This window comes from Rhineura floridana, chromosome 7, assembly GCF_030035675.1.
Source record: "Rhineura floridana isolate rRhiFlo1 chromosome 7, rRhiFlo1.hap2, whole genome shotgun sequence".
Classification (NCBI taxonomy): Eukaryota; Metazoa; Chordata; class Lepidosauria; order Squamata; family Rhineuridae; genus Rhineura; species Rhineura floridana.
The window spans coordinates 105,183,695-105,195,898 of NC_084486.1; positions in this window are offsets into that span (position 1 = coordinate 105,183,695).

Sequence of the window (12,204 nt, forward strand, 5' to 3'; positions counted from 1 at the left end):
ACACAAGCGGGGGGCTGCTCAGTTTGAAACCGAATCAGGCCCTTTCAAGCAGCTGGGAGTCCTAGACCGCAAAAAAGCAGCTTCTGGGGGTAAAATCAGAGAGTGGGAGCTGAGAGCCATTCCCACAGGTCATCCATGAAGAGGATGGTTTTCAGAGCCACCCTCCAATTATTGTCCCCAAAGAAGAACCTTCCAGACTTCAAGTAGTCAAGTAGTGGAGCAAATATTATTATTGTTGTTGTTGTTGTTGTTGTTGTTGTTTATACTCTGCCCTTTTTCCAAAACTGGAACTCAGGGCGGCTTACAACTAAAAATTGGTACTTATAATTTGGACATATAAAAATCTACATTTAAAATAGAATTAAACTCATTACAGCATTAAAATAATTAAACATCACCTAAAAATACCTAAAACCAATTTAAAAATAATGTAATCAAACAGTAAAACAATACGGGATATTGACCCAGCCACCACTGGCATGTGGATACTGGAAAGTTACCTAGAAGAGAATGTGGCCCTTGAGCTGAAAAAGGTTGAGCATCCTGCAGTAGAACAGCTTATTTCTGAAATTATGGAAAATTACAGAAAGTATATTCTTTAAAAAAAAAAAAAACTCTCTGCTGCTGTGACTTTGTTGTGTGCAGCTGCTTCTTCTATATTACTGTTTCAGTGATTTTTTTAAAAAAATAAATCATTGTTAATATGTATAGCAATTTTATTAGCCGTTCTGGGAAGAGCACTGCTGATGGGTGGCCTATAAAGTATAAATACGAATAAAATCAATATTTAGAGAGAGATAGAAATATAGGTAGACAAAATAGTACTGTGGATTTGGGAAGACTTTTCCTTCATTATCAAAGGTTCCCAAGGATTTTCTCTCATCCTGTTGATCTTTATCAGCATCACAGCAGGACCTGGAGGACACAATCTAAAACTGTAATGGGAATCAGTTAACTTTGCACCAGATCTTGCTGCTTTTCTATATCATCTCTAACAACAAGAATGAGAGTCCCAGAAGACATTTCCTGTGAAAGTTATCAGTCTGACCAAGGTTAGTTTGTTTAGCAGCAAGCCTGACCAAATTCTCCAAATTCTCCAAATTCCCTGATACAGCTACTGAGGCCCATAAGAAAGTAGCCCACGAGCCACCAAATTCAGATATAAAGAAGACAAATATATTACTGCCTTTCTCTGGCTGTACTCGGCAATACATTTCTGATGTCTCATTCCCATGACAAGCAATGGAATAAAATAAACTGCAAATCTACTCCTGTGACAAAATAAAGAGGGGAAATGATATGGGATAGACATCAATTATTTGTCATCCAGTACATTTATTGTCTTTCAATATGATTATTGAATGTTTGACCCATTTTTCAAACACAGACTCACCACAAATTCCAACTTTCTGCTTATTCTGGATAACTACAGTGACTAATGGAAATCTGGGCTATGTAGTATTTTAGGGGGGACTGGTGTTGATGGATCTATTCTTTTTTTCATTTGCTGCAGCAACACACAATATATGCATTTTAAAATTAGCAGCTCGATTTAATTGCTTTAAATCATTTTCTCTCTTTATGATTTAAAAAACATGTTTTTTAAAAAATTACTTTGATGTAAATAAATCTAGTCTCTTGGCTGGATGACGTTAATAACACATCTGGCAACACCAGTTCTGGATGCTTGATACAAGATCTGGCCATCCTACATGGGAAGCCCCTTCTTACAGCTCTTCTCAGCTCCATCCATGTGAAAGCAATTTTGGGTGGAAACCAGTGAGAAGTGAACTGACCTCATTGTGATTTGGAATCTGGCAGCCAGTCCAGTGTTACAAACTCAGATCTTTATAAACAACTCCTAATATTTGCACATGCTTGCCACCAAAGTGCACCCTGGGAACATGGCATACATAATTTGACATGTTCTTTCCAGCCCTGAGTGTAACATTACATACCATGGTATATCCTTCTGTGATTAGCCGTTTTCACAGGGCCGGCACTAGCAGTCATTCAGCTTGGGCATTGGCCAAGAGCCCTTCAATAGTCTGAGCTCAATCCTGCCACACTGGCTACCATACACACGGACACACACAGCTACCATACACTAAATCTCAGCTCAGCTGCAGCTGGCTGCATGAAGGCAACAACTATCGGCTGCTTTCCTTGGTGTGTCTCACCTGGGGGGCCTCCTGTGCTGCAGAGCTCCATCTTCCCAAGCTTGCACACTGTGGGAGAGTCCAGCTGGGGCAGCAGCACTGCCTCCTGCTGCTGCCTGACACCTCATTTGCTCACTGCCTGACACCTCGCTTGCTCACCTGAGAAGCCAAGCAACTTTGGGCACCTCCCCTTCCTGAGTGAAGCACACAGGGAAGGGGGCATGGCAGCTCCTTCAGGGCTGGTGGCAGTGGAGGGGAGGAGGAAGAGAAGGAAGGATTAACACAATGTGCACAATCCTTTCCCTGTGGAAGTGAGGAGTCAGCCCAGAAAAAGAATGGTCGATGGTGGCAGCAGCAGCACCAGTGAGCATTTCGTTTCCCAGCAATAAATATTTCAGCATGAGGCCTCCTCAGCTGATGACATGGGACTTGCTGCTTTGACAACTCCAGCAATCCCCCACAGAGAAAAGCCAGAGTGCAGGAAACTGATCACACGCTCCTTTGTGGCTACAAAATGTTTTGTTGTTTATTTATTAAATTTATATCCTGCCCTTCCTCCTAGAAGGAGTCCAGGGTGACCAACAAAAACACTAAAAGTGCTCTAAAACATCTTAAAAACAAAAGACTTTAAAATCCGAGCTCGATTCAAGGTGCTGGTTTTAACCTATAAAGCCTTACACGGCTTGGGACCACAATACCTGATGGAACGCCTCTTCTGATACGAACCCACCCGTACACTATGTTCAAGATCAAAGGCCCTCCTCCGGGTGCCTACTCCAAGGGAAGCTCGGAGAATGGCAACAAGGGAGAGGGCCTTCTCAGTGGTGGCCCCCAAATTATGGAATGATCTCCCTGACGAGGTGTGCCTGGTGCCAACACTGTTATCTTTTTGGCACCAGGTCAAGACTTTCCTCTTCTCCCAGGCATTTTAGCATGTGTTTTATATTGTTTTAAATTTTTAAATTGTGTTTTAAATTGTTTTTAAAAGATGTATTTTAAATTGTATTTGTTTTAGTTACTGTAAACCACCCAGAGAGCTTCGGCTATGGGACGGTATACAAGTATAATAAAATAAATAAATAAATAAATAAAACATTAAAATAAAACATCTTTAGAAACACATTAAAACAAAGCATCTTTAAAAACTTTTTTTTAAAACAGTTTTTAAAACATCTTTAAAAAAAGTTTTTAAAACATCTAAAAAATTAATTCCAAGACAGAAGCAGACTGGGATAAAAGTCTCTACTTAAAAGGCTTGTTGAAAGAGGAAGGTCTTTGCACCTTGGTACACCAGTGAGTTAAGGGCAATGAAACAGGCTGGACGATGGCTAGAGTGCAAGTGGTGAAAGCGTGCTGTGAGGCTAATCAGGCATGAGTAAAACATAATAACCGTGCCTACTGTGTTGCATGAAGGGCAGCAAAGGAGGCCCACTTCTCTGCCTCCATCGCATACTCAAGTAGCCATCCAGTGGAGCTTTTCCATATTGTCAGGGGTCTGTTGACATCAACTCCAGGAAATGGAGTCTTAGACCCTTCAGAGGCCCACTGTGAATTGTTTGCAAGGCACTTTGAGGGTAAAGTTGCTCACCTCCGTAGCAGTCTTGATGCCCCGTCCAATGAGGTGTCCAGTGCAACGTCTGCTGCAATTTCTTGGGAATGGTTTCAGTTGATGCAGCCGGATGACATAGACAAGGTGCTTGCGATGATGAGGCCAGCAATGTGTTCTCTCAACCCTTGTCCTTCTTGGCTTATTAAAGCTTGCCGAGGGGGGTTGACTGAATGGATCCAGGGTGTGGTCAACACATTGATGTGGGAGGGAGTGGTTCCAGCCACCCTGAAAGAGACAGTGATCCGACTGCTCCTGAAAGAGCCCACCCTGGACCGATTGGTCTGTGACAATTACCGACGGGTGACAAATACCCCCTTCTTAGGGAAGGTGATTGAGACAGTTGTGGCACAGCAATTGCAAGTACTCTTGGATGAAACAGATTATCTTGACCCATTCCAGTCTGGGTTCAAGCCTGGTTATGGGACAGAATCGGCCTTGGTCACCCTGATGGATGACCTTTATTGGGAGAAGGACAGGGGGAGTGTGACCCTGTTACTCTTACTTGATCTCTCAGTTGCTTTTGATACCATTGGCCATGGGGTGCCACAGGTTACCATCTTGTCCCCCATGCTGTTTAACATCTATATGAAGCCCTTGGGAGGGGACTTCAGGAGATTTGGGGCGAGGTGTCAGCAGTACGCTGATGATAGCCAGCTCTATTTCTTTGTAACATCTGATTTGGGAGAGGCTGTGCAAGCCCTGGACCGCTGCCTAGACTCGTTGGTAGGCTGGATGAGGACAAATAAACTGAGTCTCAATGCTAGCAAGATGGAAGCACTGTGAGTTGGTGGTTCCCGAGTTCAGATCATTGGTCAGTTGCCTCCTTTGGATGGGGTTGTACTCCCTCTGAAAGAGCAGGTTTGTATTCTGGGGGTGCTCCTGGATCAATCTTTGTTGCTAAATGCCCAGGTGACCTCAGTGGCTAGGAGTGCTTTTTACCAGTTTCTGCTGGTAAGATAGCTGCGGCTGTTTCTGGACTAGGATAGCCTGACCACTGTTGTCCATGCACTGGTAACCTCCAGGCTGGATTACTGTAATGCGCTCTATGTAGGGCTGTCCTTGAGGTTGGTCTGGAAGCTGCAGCCAGAGAAAAATCTGGCGGCAAGACTGCTCACTGGGGCAGGATATCACCAACGTGTCACCCCACTGCTGAAAGAATTGCACTGCATGCCCATTAGCTACTGGGCCAAGTTCAAGGTTCTAGACTTGGTATACAAACCCCTATACAGCTTGGGACCAGAATACCTGAAAGACCATCTTATCCCTTATATACCCAGTCGATCACTTTGCTGTGCAGGTGAGGGCCTCCTGTACATATCTTATCAGGAGGTCCGTTCCACACAACATAGGAAATGGACCTTTAGTGTGGTGGCACCTACCCTGTGGAATTCCCAACCGTTAAATATTAGAAAGGTGCTATCTCTGTTATCTTTTCAGCACCTATTGAAGACCTTCCTCTTTTAACAAGACTTTTAAGTTGAGACCTTATCCCAGTCTGCCTTTGTATTGGAATTGCTTCTTTTGTTGTTGTTGTTATATGCCTTCAAGTCAACTACTACTTATGGCGACCCTATGAATCAGCGACCTCCAACAGCATCTGTTGTGAACCACCATGTTCAGATCTTGTAAGTTCAGGTCTGTGGCTTCCTTTATGGAATCAATCCATCTCTTGTTTGGCCTTCCTCTTTTTCTACTCCCTTCTGTTTTCCCAGCATTATTGTCTGTTCTAGTGGATCATGTCTTCTCATTATGTGTCCAAAGTATGATAACCTCAGTTTCATCATTTTAGCTTCTAGTGATAGTTCTGATTTAATTTGTTCTAACACCCAATTAGTTGTCCTTTTCGCAGTCCATGGTATCTGCAAAGCTCTCCTCCAACACATTTCAAATGAGTTGATTTTTCTCTTATCTGCTTTTTTCACTGTCCAGCTTTCACATCCATACATAGAGATCGGGAATACCATGGCTTGAATGATGCTTACTTTAGTGTTCAGTGATATGTCTTTGCATTTGAGGACCTTTTCTAGTTCTCTCACAGCTGCCCTCCCCAGTCCTAGCCTTCTTCTGATTTCTTGACTATTGTCTCCATTTTGGTTAATGACTGTGCCAAGGTATTGATAATCCTTGACAAGTTCAATGTCTTCACTGTCAACTTTAAAGTTACATAAAACTTCTGTTGTCATTACTTTAGTCTTTTTGGCGTTCAGCTGTAGTCCTGCTTTTGTGCTTTCCTCTTTAACTTTCATCAGCATTAGTTTCAAGTCATTACTGGTTTCTGCTAGTAGTATAATATGTTTTTAAACCTTTTTTTAAAAAATATGTTTTTAACCGTTTTGGTCTTGAAAGCCTTTTCTAAAAATGTTTTTAATGATGCTTTGTTTTAATGTATTTTAAAAAGTCTGTTTTTATGATATTTCAAAGTGTTTTTAGTGATTTTGTTTTCCGGCCTGGGCTCCTGCTGGGAGGAAGGGTGGGATATAAATCAAATAATAAATAAATACATAAATAAGTGCTGAAAGATAATAGAGATGGTGCTTGTCTAATATTTAAGAGGGGATTCCAAAGGGTAAGTGCCACAGCACTAAAGGCCCACTTGTTGAACACAAGTGACAGCCATCCTCGTCTCCCTTGCACACTTCGCATTTATTTTATTTATCTGCTGCGCATCATGTGTTGAAGCCAGGTTTTAGCAGATTTTCTCTGTCCACCCACCCCTGCCACCCAACACTATCCAAACAAGTGTATAGGCTGCTTCTACTGAGAGGATCAGGAAATATGGAAATTTCATCATCTTTCTTCAAATTTTCTTTGGAGTTCATGTGAGCAGAGTTATGGGGTGGGACTGGGAGGGAGTGGGTAATGCATTCATTGAGAATCCTGCTGAAAAGATTAGATCTTAGCAAAGTAAATAATCCCAATAAATTACATGCCTACTCTGAAGTAAGCACTGCTGAGTTCAGTGGGACTTACTCCAAGGTAAGTGAGTGTAGGACTACTGATTAAGCTATAATTAGAAATTATATTGTTCATAAAAAGTTTAAAAGGCAACCAGTAAATTCAAAAGCTTATATTGTTTTATTTTGACAATAGAGTGTTTCTATGGTCAATTTTTTTTTTTTACTTATAAGAACTGGGACCAAGAGGGAGGAGGAGTATGCTTTGCAAAGGAAAGGGCAAAGGGGCCCACTGATTCCCTATGCCCAAGGACCCTGAGATACCTGGAACTGGCTCTGCATTTTCACATTTTGTTTACAATAAGTGGTTGTCATGGGACCACAGAAAAGCCCAGTCAAGGTGGCCCTTGGCTGCTTAGTTATGTCAGCAACATAGACCATGGTGTACAGAAAAGAAGAACTTGTAAAAAACCGTAATCTTATTTTGGAAAAATAATTTTATTACATGAAAGTCAGGTGTGAGACTTGCTTCTCTATAACTCCCTTGTGTCCTCAGAAAACCAGCTTATATCCATACATCAGAGGTTCCTGGTGAATTCTTCATGTTTCACACTAGATGTTCTTTTCGTCATAGAATACTTACTGTATCAGGTTTTCTATGTTTTCCTCATCTGTGGACTGCCACTGGGATAATTAATCCCAGTAATCCTCAAGATCCTCCTGCCTTTGCGTGTTCCCTCTCTGAAAAACACTCGCCTGTTAGCCCTTTGGTGGATAAGCCTTTCTCCTGTCTCTTTCCTTTGGTTATCACCCACACCTAGGCCTATGTTACACTCCTGAAATGTCTCTCTGTCTCTTTTTATTGCTTTCTCCTCCACCTTATTTTGTGTTTGACGCTCTGTATGCTCTACAAGTTTCTCATTCCCTGCTATATAACCTCCCTTTTGCCTGCTATCCCAGTAGCACTCTCTCTCTCTCTCTCTCCCCCTCCACAATCACACTCCACAATCACACTCCATCTACCTTTTTTGCTGCTTCACACTCCTTTTTGCTCCCCTTCTCTCTGGCATCTCTCTAGTTTGGTGAGTGTCACAACTCACCCCTGCCTCCCAGGCCATAGTTCCTTTATCCTCCTGCAGGTCAGGTGCATTATTGTCCTCAGTATCCTTCGCCTGACGCCTAGCTTCTGAGCTGTGCCCCTCACTTTCCAGATGGATCACCAGTGTAGGAAGGCAACTACTCCTTTGCTGCCACTCGCTCTCCTCACATTGGGCTCATTATTCAAATGGGAATTAGAAGCAGATTAGTTTCAAGGTGCAAAGTGACTCATTATGAGGCACTATCAATAGTGGCAACTATGCCACTGCAGGAAAACAGAGCCCTGAATCTCAAACTTTAGGATAATCTTTTTTTATGTATGCATGTTTCCAAATGACTTCTGCCCACTTTTACTCTCTGCACACCTTCAAGATTGTATGCATCACCTTTTCAAGGGTTAAGATACATTTGAAAAATTTTCTTCTTCACATTATGAGCCTGTTAGTACCTGGTTAAGCGTCAGCAGCAAAAACACACGCCTGGAGTAATTCAAACCTGCCTGCACCGATTTCTATTTACATCGGAAGGATCTAGATGAAGTTAATTGACCAGAAACGTCCACCAGTGATTTGATCTTACATTATTCCCTCTGACTAAAATTCAGTCTCTTGAAATCACTCCAACATATTTAGACAGGAGATGACCTTTTATATTCTACTGGAAGTGACTTTTTAAAAGAACATCCATTCCAGGAGATTTGGACAGCTTTTCAGCAAACAGAGCTCTTTTTCTGAAGGAAGTGAAGTCTAGGAGGCCACGGACTAACATGCAAGCATATCCTTCAATTTGACCTCAGTGCAATCAATCATCTTTCCTCCATGTGCCCCTGCCAACTAAGGTAAAGTAAGTCATGACCAGATCAAGAGCTGTCTCATTGATGGCATCTCATAAATCCTTCTCCAGGGAGGCCCACCTGGCACCCACATTTTCAGTATCAAGCAAAGTTATTTTTATTCTCCTAGGCTTTTAAATGTATGTTTTCCTCATTTAGCATATTATTGCTATCTTTTATTTATGTTTTTGTCTTGTTTTGCAAGCCACCCTCGAAGCTCTGCTGAAGGGCTCCTTTGGAAAGAAGGGCAGGATATAGATTTATTAAGTAAGTAAAATATAAATCTTTTAAATGAATAAATTAATAAATAAGAAAAATTGGCCATGATGCCACTTAATCATGTTCCATGTGATTCTTCCTTTGAAATGTTCCTGTAATGTGATACCTTGTCAACAATTTATGATGCTATTTTTTTCTTTTAGATTTTATGAGTTTTGGAGTGCATGTGTATTTATAGGGAACCGCCCGTACTTAGAACAATGCAATTCTGGTCCATTAAGTGACTTTAACATCTCATATTTTGAAAGTCAGCTTTAAGGGAAAAAAAGGTGGTAGGATCCAATAGGTCCTGCATGTGTGACAATTCCCCCTGGCAGTGCATTTCTCATATTTCAAGCTGTGAAGTATTTAGTATATGACACACAAAGCCCTCAAATTTATGCTTAATAAAACACCTAGTTGCATATTACACTCCCTGTTGTGTCGTGCTGCTTAATTATACAGTATCTATTTGATTTTTTGATCATATATTCTGTGGGCACAGTTTTCAATATAAGAGCTCTACATGAGAACAGAGTTATTTCAGATTGCTTTACAGTGTCAATTGTTGCTTTTGCTGGAGCAGAAATTTACTCAAGCATCTCACCAGCAAAAATTGTAACTTGAAGATGTACTTTTAATGTGTCCTATGAAAACACACTGGGACATGGATCCAGCTGATATGGATGACAGTTCAACAACGGGATCCCCACTGCATCAGTCCGATGACCTGTATGGACTTCAGCTGACTGTGTTTCTTTATCAGGATCGCTATTAGTTCCTAGGATAACAATAACACCATCTCACTTGATTTTCGGAGTTGTTCATATGTTCTTGGTATAAAGCAAGATTGAAGTGAGTTGAATCAACAAATCCTGGGAAGATCAAGAGCTATTGACTCATCCCAGGAGGTAAGTGATCACACAAACTATGGCAGGGTTATCTCCACTTCTTTCAAGAAACACAGTGACCTGTTTATGGCCCCAAAGAGTCAGCAAAGAGGTGAAGCAAAATGTACTGGAGTTCTTCGTTTGTCTAGACAGAAATTATCTTGGAATAATAATTTCACATATTGATTATGTACAAGCTCACTGTAACTATAATATGGCCTGCAGCTGATTCATAAGTAGCATGGATTGGCCTCTTCACTTGAACGTCTTGCACTCTGAAGGGTGTGGTATAAATGGCCCAAACATCACTGAAACATGGGTTAGCTAGAGTAAGAACATAAGAACATAAGAAGAGCTTGCTGGATCAGGCCAGTGGCCCATCTAGTCCAGCATCCTGTTCACACAGTGGCCATTCAGGTGCCTGGGGGAAGCCCGCAAGCAGGACCCGAGTGCAAGAACACTCTCCCCTCCTGAGGCTTCCAGCAACTGGTTTTCAGAAGCATGCTGCCTCTGACTAGGGTGGCAGAGCACAGCCATCACGGCTAGTAGCCATTGATAGCCCTGTCCTCCATGAATTTGTCTAATCTTCTTTTAAAGCCATCCAAGCTGGTGGCCATTACTGCATCTTGTGGGAGTGAATAAGACACACACTGGAATTTATTGAAGATTTATTTGTTGTTTGTTTGTTTGTTTAGACAATTTATATACCACTCATATTTTTTGTGGGGGGCTCTAAGCAGTTTAGAAGAGAAAGCATTATAAATAAAAATCAAATTCAAGAAAATTTCTACACTGTAGAACACCACAATTAACAACAGGCAGAGAAATTCAAATCCCCTCTTATGCCAGGCCATTGGGGGGCTTAGATTGAGTGGAGGTGTCTCTCCATTCAGCTCTGCCAATTCACCTAGCATCCTGCTGGCCAATGACACACAAGAGTCACTCCATCTTTTGCTCATTGAACATGTGGGCAGAATATTCCCATCAGCGAAGGCCAGCAGAGGGCCTGGAATGGGGTGTTTTGAGGGAGGGCTCTGGGCTGAGCTGGTCCAAGTAGGGGTGGGGGCAGATGCCTTTGGATGCGGGCTGCAGGGCAGGGTTAGGTGCTTCTGTGCAGGTGGCTTTTCCTGCCTGACCTTTCCTTATTCCCATCCAATGCCTGTCTCTCCTTCCTGCCTAATGCCCTGCCCCTGAAGTAGCACCCAGCAGTATTGAATCCTCTTATCAATAGCTGTAGAGCAGAAGATGAGATCTTGTGGGGGCACTGCTTTGCAAACTGCTTCTCTAAAGGATTATAGCATGTGAAGGAGCACCTGCACTCTTCAGCATCTCCTTCTTTCTCATCTCCCTCCCAACCTTATGTTTAATTAGGGTTTTAAAACCCCTAATTAAACATTAGACCTGCGCCTGAATTGATTTCGGGCAGGATCTGGGGAGGGGAGGGGTGGGTGGTTCCCGGGACAAGACAGGGTAGGGCAGTTTGATCCAGAGGCCCTGGATCAGGGGCCCAGCATGGGTTGGGGGGCTGTGCAGAGCCCTAGTAAAAAATGCCACATTTTTAAATAACGTAATTGTTTTAGTTAATAATTATTTCTTAAATAAACAAACTAAAAACAGGGATAGATGGTGATGTAACGTGACACGACAAACAGTCCAAAAGCAAATTATGAGCTCCAGATTTCTCAAACGGCTGATGACAGGTGCTGCTGTATTTGATGTTCAGAGGTATACAAAATACAGGCCCACCATACAGCATGAAAAATGGCAACGTTCCAGGTATTCTTATACCAGAGGGAAATGTTCAAATTATCCAATGTTTTCCATGTTTGAGCAATCTGAAAGATGAGCAGCAAATAAAATATACAAGATCTTTAAATACAATATTAGTTACAATCATGAAAAATCAAAAGGAGGGCCTTTTGTAACTGACAACTATGGAAAAGGAAAATAAACTCACTCTCCAACCCACAATATGCACAATCAATCATACAATTAAAAAAAATCAAATCAAATTAAATTCACAGCTCCCTATATAATAAGCACAGCTTAATCTATCAGCGAAAAATGCATTCCACTCAGTTCCACTCAAGTACATAATCAATACATTCAAACAATTAAACGCATAAACACTGTATACCAATGTACTCAAACTTCACTCTTCTGGAACACCTTCTATTCACACTATCCACACTCTATAGCCACTCCCATAGTTCAGTCTCACATTCTCAATCAACAACTCACTCAATGAGACCCAGGCAAACCTGGACAAATATTGATATACAAAGCAAGCATGGGCTCAACTTACAGGAAGCCAGGTTTCGACTGAACATTTGAAAAAAAACTTCCTAACTGTTAGAGTGATACAACAATGGGACCAATTATCTAGGGAGGTAGTGGGCTCCTCAACACTGGATGCATTCAAGAGGCAGCTGGACAGCCATCTGTCAGATATACTTTAAATTGG